Source organism: Haliotis cracherodii, unplaced genomic scaffold, assembly GCF_022045235.1.
Source record: "Haliotis cracherodii isolate W230 unplaced genomic scaffold, xgHalCrac1.p SCAF_13, whole genome shotgun sequence".
Taxonomy (NCBI): Eukaryota; Metazoa; Mollusca; class Gastropoda; order Lepetellida; family Haliotidae; genus Haliotis; species Haliotis cracherodii.
In genome coordinates, this window is record NW_027266268.1 from 34,125,241 (window position 1) to 34,131,491 (window position 6,251).

Consider the following 6,251-nt stretch of genomic DNA (forward strand, 5'->3'; position numbering starts at 1 on the left):
GCGATCTATATTTCTTCTCTGTAACTCCAAAATCTCAATTGCGCATGTGTGTTTCGTTTCTATGGTGATTGTGACATCCCCAGTTGAGAACTGACATTATACGGGTATAATATTATTCAAGCAGGACGTTTGTTGTCCAAGAAAACACATACTGACAAGGTTATTAATTTCTAAATAATGAAATTAATTATGCTGACCCGGGCAATACTGGACACGTGCTGTGATTAATACGAACATGACATGCCCTAGGGTACTCGCCCGAGATCAAAACCCTCGTCATGAATGATAAGAAGGTGTAATCAAATATGTATAGTCAGTTTCAAACTAACTGACTCCAGGCAAATATTCATGGCAAAACGTGGGACGATAAGCAATGAAAACGTGTCGCAGGACACACAAACACGAGTAAACAAAATGGTTCGAATATTTAACACTAAATATTATTATTATACATCCAAATACATACATGATGGTTATATGCGTGAAAACTATATGTAACTTATAACGGGTTTGTATGTTAATTTCATACAGAATCGGTTCGTGGTATATGCTAATTTCAAAATTGTCCTTAATGGTCTCCTAACGTTTGATATAACCATTGTTTCATATATTATTTCAGCACTGAATATCCACTGTCATATTTCTGTTTATTTTCACGTTATTTGACATCATGCCGTGAACACATTATGTAATACATTTATGCATCCTTTGATATTATTTTTTTGGAATTGATTTTATTATATTATTATTGTAACAATCGTCCCTTCCGAGGTGACGAAATAGAGCCACAAGGCTCTGTAGCTCTTTGAATTGTGACGAAATAATGACGAACATGTTAAAAGTCGGATTTTTTGTTTGTTGTTTAACGCCCCACTCAACAATATTCCAGCTATTTGACGGCGGTCTGTAATTGATCGAGTCTGGACCAGACAATCCAGTGATTGACATCATGAGCATCGATCAACGCAATTGGGATCGATGACATGGTTCAACCAAGTCAGCGAGCCTGACCACCCGATCAGGTTAGTCGCCTCTTACAGGCGTAGTCGCCTGGTACGGCAAGCATGTGTTGCTGAAGATCTATTCCAACCCGGACCTTTACGGGTCAAAAGTCGGATTGGAATTGTGTGTGTGTAACACCAGATCTGGGATTATTCATAACGTTTCAGATCCATACTCGGAGTAGATGTTAAAATGCAGTATCACTAGAAAAAAAGGACCTCAACGGTCTTATCAAATGTGCCAAAAATACCCTTCACTCACTGTATGGAATCGCTGAACAGATTACACCAGAAAACAGTTTTGGAAGAATTACAACAGAAAAGAAGCAAACACGCAAGAGAACGTGTCATAGTTGTAGTAGAAAAAAAAGCAGAATATACCAACTAAATTGAACACATTAGATGCATATATGAGTAATGTACCGCCACGCCAAAATCAGTACATATACGATTGGTATACCGATAATTATCTGTGTTGTATTATGAGATAAATTCAACAATGCTGTTGATAATACCACACTATGACAGTCAATTTACATTTTTCATTTAGATGGTTTCTGTGATGTTCATTGGACTGATTTAACTAACTTTCTTTATCTTGTGGGGGCACGGGTGGCCCAGTCGCCTAAGACGCCGCGATTCGCTGTGCAGAGTTGCGTCCCTTGGGCACGCCAGAAACCTATGAGTGTGGGTTCGAATCCCGGTTCGCCCCGATTATGTTTCTAGGTTTGTCAGCACCATACCCGTGCTTGTGGGTTTCACCTGCATCACTTCGGGCTTTCCTCCCACAATAAGCTGGCGCACCGTGATATAACTGGAATATTGTTAAAAGCGGCGTTAAACCCAACTCACTCTTTATTTTGATTGTTGGCAGAAGGCACCATGACAGTGGGATAACGCCAAGGGCACCCAACGGACCACATTTCGTTCAACCGCTTAAAAAGTAAATGATGTAATTCGTTCAAAACATTTTTAAGGGTATACCCTTTTCTGTCCCCATGACTAGTTCGTGAGGACGAATTGAGTTTTCTTACTTCTATAAGTCTTTCAGTTTTCAATGAGGATTGATTTTATTTAGATAATATATGTTATTATGAGCAAAATCATTCTCAATTTCTGTTGTAAAGATAACGATGTCGAATTTCAGTGTCTTTTCCCCCAACTCGACCTTTAAATGACACAGACTCGATGGATATACATTAAAGTATATATGTTAGGCCATGTGTAAGATAAAAACATTACATACCTGTTGGCCTAATTGTGCTCATTTAACATGTATGCATGTCGCAAACTGTCACCATTTTGTATGTTACCCGTACAAAATAGGGGCGTAAAACAAATCTGCCGTTCAACGATTCCATACCGTGTTACTGCTGCATATCAGATTTTATAAATGATACATGCGGAATTGGTCGAGTAATGGGCAAAAATGACCTTTTCAAGATGGCCGCCGTGGCCCTAGACTAACATTTAATCTCTGAAATCTTATATTACAACAATATCCTTCTTGACCCTAAAAATAAAATAAAAAAATCCCTATGCTGATTTAGCTAGAGCTGGCTATGACTTGCTTTTGTATGCGTTTCTAGATTATTATTTTTTCATAAAATTAATATATTCCACAGTCATGGTGCAGGACTACCGTGGCCCCGATGTTTAAAGTTGGATCATAATTATGTGATCACAGTTGAGACATCACATCTAGTATCCTTCATACCAACTTTCAGCTCTATAGGGATAGTTTCAGAGCAGATGACGAAAATGTAAACGTTAAGGACGGAAGGACAACCGTGACGACAGACAACGCGCCACGACATGAGCTCACTTGACTTTGAGCCAGGTGAGCTAAAAAATCAAACTTACACTAGTTTAGGAATTTTAAGTGTCAAGACATGGGTAATGGGCACATACAACCTGACGCAATAATGATATACGTAATACCAACTAGCTGTAGCTCACCTGGATATGTATACATCAGTTTCAAATGTTGACAAAGGTACGTGAGGTGAAATGGGGTTTAACGTAGCGTCGAAGATTATTGAACTTACATAGCGACGTGCATGTACGTGTGTGTGTGTGGCTGCTTGTACTAGCCCGGACTGATGCCGATTTACTGTGCTAGTCGACTGAGATACCATACCGCAGTTTAACATGATTACCCCACTCAGACACAGTATACTGACTCCGAGCCGACCAGTCCTTGTTTCAGACCCTTAATGCCGAGCGCCAGACAGGGTAACAACAAGTACCATCTTTTAACGTCTTCTGGTATGACGAGGACAGGGATCGAACCCCGGACCTTTTGCTATCCAGGCGGATGCTCTACCACTAGACCACGGAGGCGATTGAGAGAATAAAGAGCATGCATGGCCGAAACAAAATCAAAATTTAAGATATTGCAATTATGGAAAACGTGTGCTGATATTAATTACCACCATATTTTGATCAAATAAAACCCCGTAATGGTCATAAATCGATTTTTCAAGATGGCAGATGTGGTAGATCAGGTTCGAATCCCTTGTGAAGCCTGCAAACTTTCACTTGCATTGTGTTGTGGATCCTGAGTGGAAGGTGTTGACGAAGCACGACGGGCGCCACGACATAAGCTCACTTGACTTTCAGCCAGGTGAGCTAATAATTCGGGAGACATCTTGACATTGCAGTTTTATTTGTATGATGAAGATAATCCTCTTAGAGGAAAAGGTCGTCACCAGCTTTTCAATTTTGACAATTAGAACCCTCAAACAAACTTACTATTGTGACAACATTTGCATTTTGTTTGTTTGTATATTATTGTTTAACACCGCACTCGGCAATATCCCAAGTATATGAAGGCGGTCTGTAAATAATCAATCTGGATCAGACAATCCACTGATTGATATCATGAGCATTGATCCACTCAATTGGGATACGATGACATGCACCAACCAAATCAGCGAGCCTGACCACCCGATCCCGTTAGTCACCTCTTACGACACGCATAGTCGCCTCTTACGATCAGCATGGGTTGGTGAAGACCTATTCTACCCCGGATCTGCACGGGTACATTTACATTTTGAGTGGTGGTATCGGTAAATACTCACAGAGCTACAGATAAGCAGCGTATTTGCATAAAATACCCCCCCAAAATGTTCAAAACTTTCAATTAACTTGCGTACAGAAACGCATTCATTAAATGAAAAACTCAAATGTAGAAAAACAGCACGCGTAAATACCCATTAAAAGCCTTTCCAGCATGCGTACAAAGGAGTTAATTTCCGCAACACAATTTGCTATATTTACTGTCCGAGTCAAGCCTATATATTTAGAACAGTTATATACATCTAACACCTTATTTCATTTTTTTTAAATCTTAAAATGTTCACTAATTTTGGGGAAAATCCAATAGAGTGAAAAAATATTGGTTACCCAATGAAAAATGTGATAACCCAATTAAAATAGAAACCCTGGAGTAAAAACTCAATTGCTCAAAACGTTATCTGGAGCTCTGTAATCAGTTGACAGCAAGACACCACAAATGCACATTCTGATAATACTAGTACTTGTTCTACAACGCACTGACATGTACTCAAACAAGTTCCCACATGCAATTAGCATACCTAACAGTAGTACTGCAATCAACACAGCATGCATGCATAACGCGGAGTGGTGTGACATTTTAACAATACACATGTGAAACTATTTACAGAAGCACTTCGCTATAACAGCAAAATTACCGTCTTTGGTGACATTTCTGCGGCCAATAACTGTTATAGGGGTGAGTGAATGTTGTTTTACGACACAGTCAACATTAAAGCTTCATCATGCTACCGATAAATCACAGAGTCGGACCAGGCAACTGGTGGGCGATAGCATGAGCACCGACCACGCCCTCGGGTCCAATGACAAATGACCAGCCTGGGTGCCGTTCTACAAAGCTATCCTAGGTCTACGGTGATCGTAACTCCCATACCTTAACAAAGACTTGCGATAGTCGTAGCGCCAAGGTTGTTTTGTATAACGGCACCCTGGTCCCTATCTTAACCACCTGGTCACTATTAGATGTCTCGGGAGACAAGGACGGGGTAACAGGGCCTATTATGCACGAAGAGTGTCATGACAGGTTCATGACTATCTGGATTAGCAATCTGCATCACCGATGCTTCTTATATATGTTTTGTTTCAGAGAGGGCCTTAGGCCTGAAATACAGTCATTTATAAGACTATTAAATATGTTAGATGCTAATTCATTTGTACACACACTGGATAACAGAATACACAACGAGGTATTTCTGCCAAACATAATAATAATTTAGCTGCTACGGCTTTAAAGTCTTAATGTTTACCCAATCTCAATACTTTTTTCGAAAATAGCCAATGTGTTAATGGTAAACAGACCCACCGATTCAAACGTTTCCAAATTTGGAATAAAAAAGAGTTAAGGATTCAGTTTATTTTTCACGCGACTATAATTTCCATTATAAAAAAAACTTCGAAGTTCATATGTAAAGGGAGGTAACTCTTGCATTTGAGTTACGGTCCACAACATGCTTTCCCCATACATTTCACCGACACGCTCTGATATAAATGTGATTCCGTTACAATAGGGATTTGAATAATCTCTCAAACACATTACTGACCATATTCAAAGCCACATATCTAAGATCCAGGGAATCATTGCCATACTTGCATATTAATTAGAAGTTGGTAAGTAACAACAAAGACAAGATATTTTGTGGGTGAGGTGAGGTGAAATGGGGTTTAACGTCGCGTCCAAGATTATTGCACTTATATAGCGACGTGCATGCAGGTGTGTGTGTGTGTGTGTGTGTGTGTGTGTGTGTGTGTGTGCTAGTTTAGGCTGATGCCGATTTATAGTGCTATCCCAAAGAGATACCATGCTGCAGTTTAACATGAATACCCCACTCAGACACAGTATACTAACTCCGAGCCGACCAGTCCTTGTAGCCCCTTGATTCCGAGCGTCAGACAGGGTAACAAAAATTTACATCTTTTAACGTCTTTTGGTATGACACTGCTGGGGATCGAACTCTTTCTTTCGTTAGTCGCCTCTTACGAGAAGCATTGTCGTTTTTTTACGGTAAGTATTACGGTTGCACAAAGCAAGTCCACCAACCATCGCATTGAAAGAATAAAAAATATGAAATCCAGAAGTTAATCCTGTTTTCATTGATACTACAGATTCTAAATGATGCTTATTGTTGTTTATTATAACATATAACACAGCGTATTGGGCGTTTTTACCAACAT